Genomic DNA, 13,619 nt, shown 5'->3' with positions numbered 1-13,619 from the left:
TTTAAAATGGCGTATTACAAAGTTTGATATGCTAATTTATTGTTAATAATTATAATAAAATATAAAAATAAGCCACAATTATTTTTTCAATTTAATTGTGGCTTATTGCCCATCTAAATTGTTAATTATTGTTAATATATAATTGCGAAAAAAGTCAAAATTGCAAAAAAATTAATTTCACAATTACTATTATAAAAATTAGTGTACAGCTTTAAAATTTTTGTCAAATGAGGGTTCTTTGGTGCTTAATAGGTGATAAAAATTTTACAGGTGTCAAGTGAAAGAGCATGAGCTAGACTTTCAAATTGGTTTAAAAACAGTGAATAAAAAATGCATTTATTAGTAATAAATAATTATGCAGAAGTATCGTCAATTTTTGCTTATAAACTTTTTGAATAGCTTAAAAAAAAATCTATTTTTACTCTGTTTTAGGTGCACAACTAATAAGTAATAATATTTATATATAATTGATAAAAAATTGTAATAAATATATTAGTCTAGGCGCCAGAGGGGTCACCGTGTCATATTCAATTCTGATGGACAAACTCAACGGTTTCTTATGGATTTTTGGCTGCTGATTACGAATTTCGAGGGGGATTTCGATCCGAGTGGTCAAAAAATTGTTATAAACAATTTAATTGTTTATAAATTGTTTATAAGTCTCTGGCTCATAAACTAAAAGAGATGAAAAAAAATGTTTCAAACAAAATTTGTTCCTTAATAAAAAACCAAGAAAAAACCGTTTACTAAACTTAAATCTAACAATTAGAACTCAAGATATTGTAAAATTAGTGCACAATGCAAATTGCAAATTGCAAAATAAGTATTTTTCGAAGCTTTATCGATCGTAACTCGGCTTCTGCGCATGCAAATGAGTCTTAGAAGGTGTCGCTTTAAAGCTTAATTAACAGGCTTCCAAACAAAGTTTATTAAATTACTTGATCTTTATTTGTTTTAAAGTTATACCCGTTTGAATTTACAATTTTCTTAAAAATATTGTACATTCATTTGTTTATAAGGGTTTCAAGCAAATTTGAGCTATAAACATTTATACTTTAATGAATAATAATGATAGAAAAACTCAAAAGGAACAATTTGAGGTTGTGAAAATGTTCAGAAGTTTATTTTTGGCCAAGATGTCGATATTTTAATGGCGCGCGCTATGAGGCGCAAGATCGGCTCACCGCGTAAAGGTTCACGCGCTAACTTCTCGATGCAAATTATAATTTCTATGTATACATACGTTATCTTCATTTTTCATTTTTGAAGATCCTAATAAAATTTTATCATATAATTCTTATAATTAAATCATCATACTGTACCTCGTATCACCTTTCATTCTATTTACTTTGTCTTCTATTTTTTGCAGTAAATGAGAAAAAAAACATTAAAAACTAATATTTCAGAAGTATAACTAAAAAGTAAGTTGATATTATTTATTAGTACTATTTTTACAAACATTTTTTTCATGCATCTGCAAATCTGCAAAGAGATATACAGGGAATATCATCAGATTTTTTACATCTGCATAAGTTCTTAGCGAAATTTTAACAGTTACATGGTGGTACAAGTCTGTTCTTGTAGGCAGTAAAACTAAAACTTTTTGAGGCTTCAGAGTCTAATTATCTGTATGATATCCATATAAAGTGGATCTAGTTCTTTTGCAGCATCATCAAGGCCCGTCAATTGTGTGTATGCCGCCACATCATAAATGCTCGTTTTATATGCAATGATGATGCTGCAAAAGAATTCGATCCATTTTTATATGGATATCACATATTGGCTCATTTGCTTGCGTAGAAGCCGAGTTACGATCGATAAAGCGTCGAAGAATACATACTTACTTGACTGTGAGCCAATCTTGCGCCTCATAGCGCTCCATTAAAATATCGACATCTTAGCCAAAAATAAACTTACGCACATTTTCGTAAGCTCAAATTGTTCCTTTTGAGTTGTTTTATCATCATTGTTAATTAAAGTATAAATGTTTATAGCTCAAGTTTGCTTGAAACCTTTATAAACAAATTAATGTACAATTCTTTTGAGAAAATTATAACTTCAAACGGGTATAACTTTAAAACAAATGAAGATCAAATAATTTAATAAACTTTGTTTGGAAGCCTCTTGATTAAGCTTTAAAAGAACACCTTATAGGGCTCATTTTCATGCGTAGAAGCCGAGTTACGATCGATAAAGCTTCGAAAGATACTTATTTTGCAATTTGAAATTTGCATTGTGCACTCATTTTACAATATCTTGAGTTCTGATTGTCGGATTTAAGTTTAGTAAACGGTTATTTCTTCGTTTTATATTAAGGAACAAATTTTATTTGAAACATTTTTTTCTATTTCTTTTACTTTATGAGCCAGAGCATTATAAACAATTTATAAACAATTAAATTGTTTATAACAATTTTTTGACCACTCGGATCGAAATCCCCCCTCGAAATTCGTAATCAGCAGCCAAAAGTCCATAAGAAACCGTTGAGTTTGTCCATCAGAATTGAAAATGACACGGTGACCTCTATTTGGCGCCTAGACTATATATATGTAATTTATTCTTTAAAAAAATAAAGTTTATAAAGAAAGAGTAATGATACTTTTGCATAATTATTTATTACTAATAAATGCATTTTTTATTTCCTTTTTCTAAACCAAGTTGAAAATATAGCTCATGCTCTTTCATTGTGGATTGGTTCTAACATCATTTTTTTTTCTGACATGTTACTGCAAAAAAATGCTCTCTGGGATAAACAATTTGAATAAAATTTAAACAACTGAATGAATCGCTTTTAAATTTTTGTCACATATTAAGCACCAAAGAACCCTCATTTGACAATAATTTCAAAGCTGTACATTCATTTTTACAATAGTTATGCGAAATTAATTTTTTTGCAATTTTGACCTTTTTCGCAATTATATTAACCCTTGTAATAGTCCATTAGTATATCAAATGTTGAGTATCAATTAATTGAGTGTATCAAACTTTGTAATAATTCATTTTAAAGCTTTTTCCATACTCTCGAAGATGTTTGTACTAAAAACCCACAAGTTTCACTGTTTACAATTGATTTAAAAAAAAAAAGGAAAAATGCCGTTTTTTGACACTAAATTGTTTATAAATAACACGCAATTGTGTACCACTGGTACACAATTAAGAATTCTATACAGTTCACCTGAAATCCATCACAATTCTATTGTATTAGATTTAATGTTATTAATTTGGAAAAGAAATACGAGAAAATAAAAAAAACACAGAAGTCACTTGTGTTTTCATCATCAGGAAAATCGCTTAGTAAAATTTTTTAAAAACCCATGATCTCATGTGGGGATTTTAACATGGCTTATGTGGGTAGAAAAATAAAGTCCTTTCTCATAGAACCAAGGAACATCTCAACAACACAGCAAAATCAAAATTCGGACATAACATTAAAAATAATGATTCGTTTTCTTCTTTCCAAAAAAGACAATTTTACATAACATTCCAAATAAAAATTATAGACAAATGAGCCTTTTAAGAAGATCTTGAGATAAACTAAAGAAATAAAACTGAACCCTGATTTTTGCTGAAATAGACAAATTAATCTCGACTATTGCAACTATGTATAAACCTCTGTTTAAAGTATTGTGGGAAACTTTTTATAGAAAGAAGTGTGACCTCATACAATCTAATTAGTTTTTCAATTTTTCCATTTATTAATTTATAACAATTTTTGTAATTCATATTTTCACAATTTATTCTATTTTAAGAAGAAAGGCGCAAAATGTGGCCTGTCAAAATTTTCAATGTGTTTTAAATGTATTGATTTTTTTCAAAAGTATTTTTGAAAAATTTAAACGCCTAATAAAAGATTACGTTATTACCGAAGGTCGAAAGTCCCTTAGAAAAAAGAAATAAAAAGTTTCTTTTGAATGAAATATTTGCAATTAAAAATCACACTAAATTTTCTCTTTTATTTTCAATTTTCACCCCTGTAACTTATTAAAATAAACATTATAGAAGTTTTCAGGGACATCATTACCCTCAGTAATCTTTCATTCTGCGTTTAATTGTTTCAAAAATATTTATTAGTATTTTCAGGATTCGAAAAAAAATGAATAGGTACATTTAAAAACACATTGAAAATTTTGACAGGCGACATTTTGCGCCTTTCCCCTAAAACCAAAACGTTTCAATATACTTTTTAAATTAGTATATTTTTAATGCTTGTTTGTAATTGGTCCAACTTCAGGCTAGTTTACTGCACTGTTATGAAATTTTGACACTAATGACATTTATAAAATTTTGACACTATTGGCATTTCATAAGTTAATTATGTTATATCAGCGATTTTTTGTGTTTTATACGTTATTCCTTTAATTTTTAAATTTTTTGTCGTTTGTTTTTTGTTGTTTTTAGAACTCTGGCGCAACAGATGGAAAACATAAGACATTGTGACATAAAAAAATATAACATGTAGAGGTGGAAATTATCGATATAAACGTATAAATTAACATTACATTACATATTTTCCCATCTTTAGACGTCTGTGACAGGCAGGAATATTTTATAAAATTCTCCGTTCACAGTGACAGTTTTCATACTCCTCCGATACGTCTAAAGGTGGAAAACTATGTAATGTAATGTTAATTTATAGGTTTATATCGATAATTTCCACATCTACTAGTTTCATCTCTTTTTTACTTCACAATGTATTATGTTTTCCATCTTTTGCGTTATTTTGCCGGTTATTAGCGCGCTCATCACTGTATATTACTTATGAATTACCGTCGAAGGCCTATGCCTACATCATCAACCAAAAAAGAAGATGTATTTGGTGATTTTTCTAGTGACTTTCTCGGGTGTGAATCTGTCTTTTTAGTTTACTCCTGGCTCAAAAACAAAGCGTGGGTTGGGGGTGGGGGGGGGGCAGACGTGAAGATGTTGCACATTACATTTTGTACACATTGGATGACAATATATAGTTTAAAGCACCCGAAAAGCCAGGGGGGCCACAGCCACCCATCCCCATGTAACTGTTTGAAATACTGAAGAAGAGAGGATAATGTGATGTGAGCTTATGAGGTGAAAAATAATTAACGGAATGTGGAAAGGTGGGGGTTATAGTGTGGTTATAGTCAAACATATAGGAATGTATTGTAAAGATTAGAAAATGCAAAAATAAGGAATTATTTGAATTTTTAGAAAAAAGGAACAGGCAACACTCCTTATGGAAAAGTGGTCCCGGTCAAATTTGATGAAAGTTTGTTCTATGATACTTCTTGATGTGTAGATTAAAAAAGTCCATGGCACCTGGGTCTGAATAACTACTATTCTCGAGTTACAGCCTTCTGAAGTTATTGGATTCGGGTGCTCGGTTTACGTTAAGTGCACTAATTTACGGTCAAGTGAACGAAAATATTTCTTATTAGAAGAAGAGAAACTCATGTTCTTCATACATACTTGCGTGTTGTATATGAATTTGTGGTCAAAAATAGCTGGATCGTATTTTAGTCTTTAGAAAACCTCCGAAAAGTTTTCAGAAAACTAAAGAAGTGCGGTATAAAATGTGCCGCTAGATCGATATAAGCATTATCATGTTTTTATGAATGCTTCTCAGTTATGCAATACCAGCAAAACTGCAGTTCGGCTTTATCTTTAGAAACCTACTGAACAATGTCGGATCTCGGGGGGGTAGGGGTAATTCCACCGGTAACATGTTCCAGAATTAATGAAATAACTTTATTTAACGAAAATGAACGAGATGGACCCATCAAAACATATTTATAACCAAAGAGCGGATTGTGTGACGAAAAGACGTAAGCCCAGAGCACGGGCGCCCATATAAAAATTTTTAGGGGGGTGGCAAACGTGAAGATGTTACACATTATATTTTGTATACTTTGAATAACCATATATAATTCAAAGCACCCGAAAAGCCAGGGGGGTTACGACCCCCCTGCCCATGGGTTTGGGCGCCCATGGGCCAGAGTACGATTTAATGACCAGAGAAGATGAGTTACGGGTGTTAAGAGTACGAAATTGGAAAACCAAGGATGGAGGAGAGAATGGAATGGAAGCTGATTCTCGAACAGACTGAGGTCCACCAGGGGTTCTGCAGCCAATGATGATGAGCTTTTTAATACAAAATAATATAGAGAATAATTTTGTAGGGTTATTTTTATAAGAAATATAATATTCATACTTAGGTATAATCATATAGAAGAAATGGTCAATGGAGAAGGCTTCATCTTTATCTTCATAATCATGATTTTGCTAACTTTCCTGTTTTTCGACTTAGACCACCTAAAAGACCTTACGATTGGGATATATCAAATTAAACTGGCACCATCTTACATACAAGATAAAATAATAAGAAAAAATGACGAAGAGTTTCAAATTGATGAGAATATGGATGAACCGGGATTCATAAGAGTTCGAATATTTTCTAGGTTTCGGCAAGCTACAAAACACCAAGTATTCATTTCCTATACGGTTGATGAAGATAATGATGAAGATGAGCGTGTAGAAGAACAGATTAACGGGTACTACTATACCTGCCAATCTGGTGCGAGAACTGTAGGTACTTGTGCTCATATCACCAGTGTGTTATGGTTTTTAGGCTTTGCATGACATCAACCCAATGTTAAGTATCCTGTTAGGTCGTTAGTTAACATGACGTATGATGCATCTAACCGAAATCAGCAAAATGTTAACATACGAATAGTCGAAGATGATTTAAATCCGATTTTTCCATAGACAATTGTAATTAAAATTTAGCATTTACAAACTACCATTTACTTTGTTTTTTTTTTGTATTGAAATCAAGTCCATGTTCTCTACCTGTCATATCTGATATGCGGCACAAGTTTCATGTCAACTAATGTATTTTTTTATGTTTCAACAATTATTGCTTTCATTATTCTGGAACATGTTACGAGTGGAATTACTCCCAATCCCCTCTAGATCCGCCACTGTTTAGTAGTTTTCTAAAGATAAGGCGGAACTGTAGTTTTGCTGGTATTCCATAACTGAGAAGCATTAATGAAAACATGATAATGCTTATATCGATCCAGCAGCACCTTTTATACCGCACTTCTTTAGTTTTCTGAAGACTTTTCGGAGGTTTTCTGAAGACTAAAATACGATCCAACTATTTTTGATTACGAATTCATATACAACACGCAAGTATGTATGAAGACCATGAGTTTCTTTTCTTCTAATAATAAATATTTTCGTTCACTTGACCGTAAATTAGTGCACTTAACGTAAACCGAGCACTCGAATCCAATAACTTCAGAAGGCTGTAACTCGAGAATAGTAGTTATTCAGACCCAGGTGCCATGGAATTTTTTAATATACATATCAAGAAGTATCATTGACCAAACTTTCATCAAATTTGACCGGGACCACTTTTCCATAAGGAGTGTTGCCGGGTCCAATTTATAGTTGTTGACTTTAGTTAAAAATTGTAAAATTTAAAACTAGTTACTTAGGTATATTAAGTGATTTTATTGTAGCATAGCTCCGAAGACGGTGTTGTAAGCGAAAAGCGCTCAACTAGGAATTAAACATTTTTTCCACCTACCTCTACCGAAAGTGTACTTTTCCTGACCTGATTTTAGGGAGGAAAGTCGTAATTTTGCTCCCTAGGCAGTAAAAGTACTTTTCCTCCCTAGGAAGGAAAAGGAAAAGTGACTTCATAGAATGTCATTGCTGAAATAACTTATTGACGCCCTATACAATATTCGATTATCTATTACGTATGTATCTATACATTTTAACGTTTATTTGTAGAACACCCTGTATTTTGCAGAATGGTAAAAAACAGTAAATTAATATTTTGGTTTAACAATGTTTGCATTAATAATTTGACGTATATTTGACAGTTGACAGTTCTACTGTACCTATATACTTGTTAGTTTTAGTTCTCTAATTAGTTTTGTTAGTTACATAAATAAATTATTTAAAAATTAAAAAATTACTTTTTATTTGAGGAAGGTGGAAAAATCATATGTATAACATGGGAGTAAAGTGCCTTTTCCTCCCTTGAATGATTACTGTCCTTCGCTACGCGTCGGGCAGTTAAACTTCATTCTCGGGAGGAAAAGTAGCACTTTCCTCCCTTGTTATACAAATATCTATTACACACTTCAAAAATACTTTTCTTTTCCCATTCATTCATCTACTATTTTAGCTATTAATGATGTTTCAAAAGTCGCAGAACTCGAATTAATTAATAATAAAAATCAATATTATTAAACTTAGATACCAGTCATTATCGACGTTATATGTAAAATCATATTTGATTAGGTACCAGTGTTGATTAAATTCGTAATTATCAAACATAGCGCAACGTCTGAACGAAATAGGCTTGGCAGTGTCTTCCACCTTCGCAATTGTTTCGATACCATTACACGATTCAGTGGGCGAAACAACAATGGTCAGTTCAGTTGGTGCTCAAGACTAATATATCATATGGATAACAGACAATTTTGCATAAATAAATATATTAACAGTTCTTAAGTCTCGGCTACATATAGACAATGACTTTATTTATTGACATTTTTGCAGGTAAAGTTCAGGAACAAGGCTGGAGAAAGAGGTAGAAAACCTACACTGCAGCATACATTCTTTAATTAATTATACATTGATTGGTATGTCAAATAGAATTTTTTTGTACTGGTTGTTTTATTTTCGTAGTTTAGTTTAGTGCTGTAGTTTTATTTAATAATCCAGTAAATAATAAAAAATAATTGACAAAGATCACAAACATATTTTCCCCTAGTCCCCTCTCCAGAGTGTGCATGCACCAGAGCGTTGCACCGAACGGTAAAGCCGATTGTTTCCGATCCAATTTAGCCCAGTAAATGAACCAGAAATACGGCGATACCGTGTAATTTTCAGGGGCAACTCCGAATTGCATGAAAATTTGGATTTAGGTTCTACTTTCCCTCCACTTCAAAGTTGAAATTGTGCTGTTGGTTGCTTTTACTTAGGGGGTGACAATTACCCCTTCTCGGGGGTGAAAAAATATAGGTTCAAGATAAGACAGGAAATGGATAAATTGACTGATTTTAAGCATTTTTTGTTCTATAGAGTTTTTTGTGTTAGTCAATACTTTTCGAGTTATTTGCGATTGAAAATGTTTATTTTTCGACAAAAAAACTACGTTTTCAGATGGTTTTTCACAAATAACTCAAAAAGTAAATATCTGATCGAAAAAAATATTTTTAGCAAAAGTGTAGCTATAAAAATTAAAAAAAATGCTGTATCAGTAAAGTCTATCAATCGAGTAAAAACAAAGTTGTAGCTCATGAAAAATACGTTCTTATTCGTCTAATTCCAAATCGAATATTTCAAGGTGAAATCACCGAAAAATTAAGCACTTTTCGGGAAAATCCCATTTAAACTTTTTAAAGTGTTTATAAAAAGCTTTATTTTAATTGATCATAAAAGTTTCTAGCATTAAAAATAAGCGAACTACGCTAAAAATAAAGTTGGCCCTCTTTTTTTTTGGTAAAAAAATCATGAAAATCTCCCCGTGTTTAGCTCCCCAAATGAATTTAATCGGTACCGCCTTACAAACAATTTACTTACTTATCTATCTTTTATATGATCTGTCAGTCTAGTCGGTTTAAAGTGCTTATTTTTGAAAGGGTTATAGTTGAAAAAGCTTGAACGGGTCACTATCCACGAGTGTATGTAAATTTTGAACAGCCATATTATCTTAACCAAATTTTGTCTCACGGAAAAACAAAATGAAACTAGCATATTTATAATAGCAAAACCTACATTTTTTTTACTCTTAAAGATTTTTCTTATCACTAATATTTTTTAAGCTATTTTGAAAAAAGAAAATTTTTCAAAAGTTTTAGAAAATTTTTTTTTACTATAAAACCAATTTTTTTTTTAAATAAGCACTTTAAACCAATCAAACTTACAAATCATATAAACAATACACATACAGTTAAAATAAATTGTAAAGGGGTAACGATTAATTTTATTTAGGGAGATTTTATAGGAGATGTACACGATTTTTTTTATCAAAAAAAGGGGGCTAACTTTTTTTCAGTGTAACTCGTTTATTTTTGACGCTAGAAATTTTTGTAAAAAACAAATATAAAGCTTTTTTTAGATAGTTTAAAAATTTACATAAACTTTTCCCAAAAATTGCTTAATTTTTCGGTCATTTCGCGTTGAATTATTCGATTTGGAATTAGATGAATAAGAACGTACTTTTCATGAGCTACAACTTTTCTTTTACTCAATTTTTTTATAAGCTACCCTTTTACTAAGAATATTTTTTTCGATAAAATATTTACTTTTTGAGTTATTGGCGAAAAACTGTCTGAAAACGTAGTTTTTTGTCAAAAAATCAATATTTTCAATCGCGAACATCTCACAAAGTATTAACTTACGTAAAAAACTTTATAGAACGACAGTTGCTTATAATCTATCAGTTTATCCATTTCCGGGCTTATTTTAAACATGCGTTTTTCACCCATCGAGAAGGGGTGCCTGTCACCCTCCAAGTAAAAGCAACCAACGGCAAAAATTCAACTTTGAAGTGGAGTGTAAGGAGAACCTAAATCCAACTTTTCATGAAATTCGGATATGCCCCTGAAAATTACACTCCAAAACGTTCATTTGTTGGGCTAATTATACTTTTCAAAATAATATCTATCTATTTTTCTGTTTTTTTTTGTTCATATTTATGGAACTAAGAATTAAGACTTTAAACTTACTTACTAACTTAATCAATATACCCATTGATACCTTTCGGTGTTGGGCCGTTCATTCAATCTTAATTAGGTATCGGTAGTTGCGTCTAGCTCTTAATAAACTTTCTTCATTCTTTCCTATTGGTTGCCTTTTGTGTTGCTTCTTGCCAAGTGTTCTCCTTACTTTGAAGTATCTGGGAGATGTCACTATTGCATTCCTTAATGGGCCGTCCTCTTCTGTTCTTCCCTATTGGTTTTGCTTCCCACACTCTTTTCACTTGTCCGTTTGTCCATCCGGGTTAGATGTCCGAACCATGCCAATTTTTTCTCCTTAATTGTGTCGAGTATCGGTTTGATCTTGAGTCTTTCTCTTATTTCCTCATTTCCTACTCTATCTGTTTTTCTTACTTCGATCGTTCTTCTAAGGTATTTCATCTCTGCTGCTTGAATTTTGTTCTGATGTCTTTTGTTTAAGATCCAGTTTTCTGCTCCGTATGTCACTGTATGTCTAATATTGTTTTGTATATTGTCATCTTGGTCTTTGTCGATATTTCTTTATTATTAAGGAATCCTCTATTTAGTGCTTGGAATAGTTTTCCTGTGTTTTCCATTCTGTTGTTAAGATCGTCCTCGATGTCTCCTTTGTTGTTGATTACTATTCCCAAGTATTTGTATGAATTTGTCATTTGTCTGTATTATTTTTTGTTGATCTACCATTACTTCTATTTGATCTTCCGTCCCTTGCTTGTTTCCTTGTTATTTTCGTTATCTGAGTCTTCTCTTTGTTAACATTTAAGTTGTATTTGCTTGCTTCTATGTTCCATCTCTCTAAGTTATATTTCAGTTTTTCTGCTGTTTCCGCAATTAGTACTATGATAACTTTCTGCAAATCTATACATCTCAGCGTTTATCATTTGCATTCTGTTTCAACCGATGCAGTATTTTTTGAAAGATTTCTTACATTCTTTCACTATCTCAGCTATAAATTTATAAATAGCACTGGGCTGAGACTTCCCCCTTGTCTAACTCCTTGAGTTGTTTCAAATGGTTCTGACTGCATATTTAGCATTCTTACTGTATTTGTTGTTTTCATGCATTTACTTTTTGTTGCTTCTATCAGTTCTTCACTTACTTGTTTCTTCTTTAGGCTTTCCCATATATTTTTCTTTTGATTGAGTCGAAAGCTTTTTTCATGTCTATAAAGCTCAGATATATTTCTCTGTTTTTCTTTAAGGCTTTTTCTATTACTTGTTGCATGGCGAATATATGGTCTTGTTTGTTCTGTTTTTCCTGAATACAGTTTGTACGTCCTCTGGCTCTAATTTGTGTTCTATTTCTTTTCTGATTTTCCTTTCTATTATGGTTTCGTATACTTTTGCTGCTACACATAATAGTGATATACCTCTATAGTTTTTACAGTCTCTTGTGTTTCCTTTCTTGTGTATAGGTATAATTACTGCATTTCTCCACTCTCCGAGTATTATTTTTCACTTCCATATTAGGTTATATATGTGTAATCATTTTTCTTTTGCTTTGACTTCTATATATTTCATAAGTTCTGGTGCTACTTTATCGCTTAATGATGTTTTTCCAATATCTATCTTTCTTATTGCTTCTTTCAGTTCTTCTTTTTCTATGGCTTCTTGATTTTCCGTTTTTCTCATGGATAATATATTGATGTCGCTTTCTGTTTCCATTGTCCCTTGCTTTCCATTCAGTATCAGCTCAAAATGTTCCCTCCATCCTTCCATTATTTTTGTATCGTCGTTTATTATTGTTCCTTCAGTGTTCATTATTTGTTTCAGTTTTGTTTATTTGTTGCTTCTTAAGTTTTTCAGTGTTCTATAATGTAATTTTACGTTTTCTGTACTGTTTTCTTCTATTTTCTCCGAATTTTTCTTCTTCTCTTTCTTAACTATTTCTTTAACTTTTGTTCTTTGTCTCTTATAATTTTCATTATTTTGTTTGTGTTTTGTCTTGTATGTATTCTTTTCATAATTTATTATTTTCTTTTATTTCTCTTTTAACTTCATCGTTCCACCAAGACTTTAAAATTGTCTAAAAACTGCACTAACGAGGATTTATTCACCTCTGCAGAGTTATTTAAAGGTGCTTTTACTTGGTGGCATAATAATTTTACTGAAAAATCTTTTGAATCATGGTCTTATTTAGTTACTTCCTTAATAGCCCAATAAATGACCGTTTTGGAGTGTAATTTCCAGGGGCAATTCCGAATTGCATGAAAATTTGGATTTAGGTTCTACTTACCCTTCACTTCAAAGTTGAATTTGTGCCGTTGGTTGCTTTTACTTGGGGGGGGGTGACATTTACCCCTTCTCCTGGGGTGAAAAACGCGTGTTTAAAATAAGGTCGGAAATGGATAAAATGGCTTATTTTAAGCACCTTCTGTTCTATAAAGTTTTTTACGTAAGTCAATACTTTTCGAGTTATTCGCGATTTAAAATGTTGATTTTTCGACAAAAAAACTACGTTTTCCGTTTTTCCCAAATAACTCAAAAAGTAAATATTTTATCGAAAAAAATATTTTTAACAAAAGTGTAGCCTATAAAAAAACGAAAAAAATAGTGTTCCAGTAAAGTCTACACATTGAGTAGAAGCAAAGTTGTAGCTCATGAAAAATACGTTCGTATTCGTCTAATTCCAAATCGAATAATTCAACGCGAAATTACCGAAGAAAGAAGGGTTTTTCGGGAAAACCTTATTAACATTTTTAAAGTATCGAAAAAAACCTTATTATTTGTTTTTTTACAAAAGTCTACAGCGTCAAAAATAAACGAGTTACACTGAAAAAAAAAAGTTGGTCCCTTTTTTTGGTAAAAAAAATCGTGATAACCTCCCTCTATTTAGCACCCTAAATGAAATTAATCGTTTGGCTTTACCATCTATTTTAACTGT

Source organism: Diabrotica virgifera, chromosome 3, assembly GCF_917563875.1.
Source record: "Diabrotica virgifera virgifera chromosome 3, PGI_DIABVI_V3a".
Lineage (NCBI taxonomy): Eukaryota > Metazoa > Arthropoda > Insecta > Coleoptera > Chrysomelidae > Diabrotica > Diabrotica virgifera.
This window is presented reverse-complemented; position numbering follows the sequence as displayed.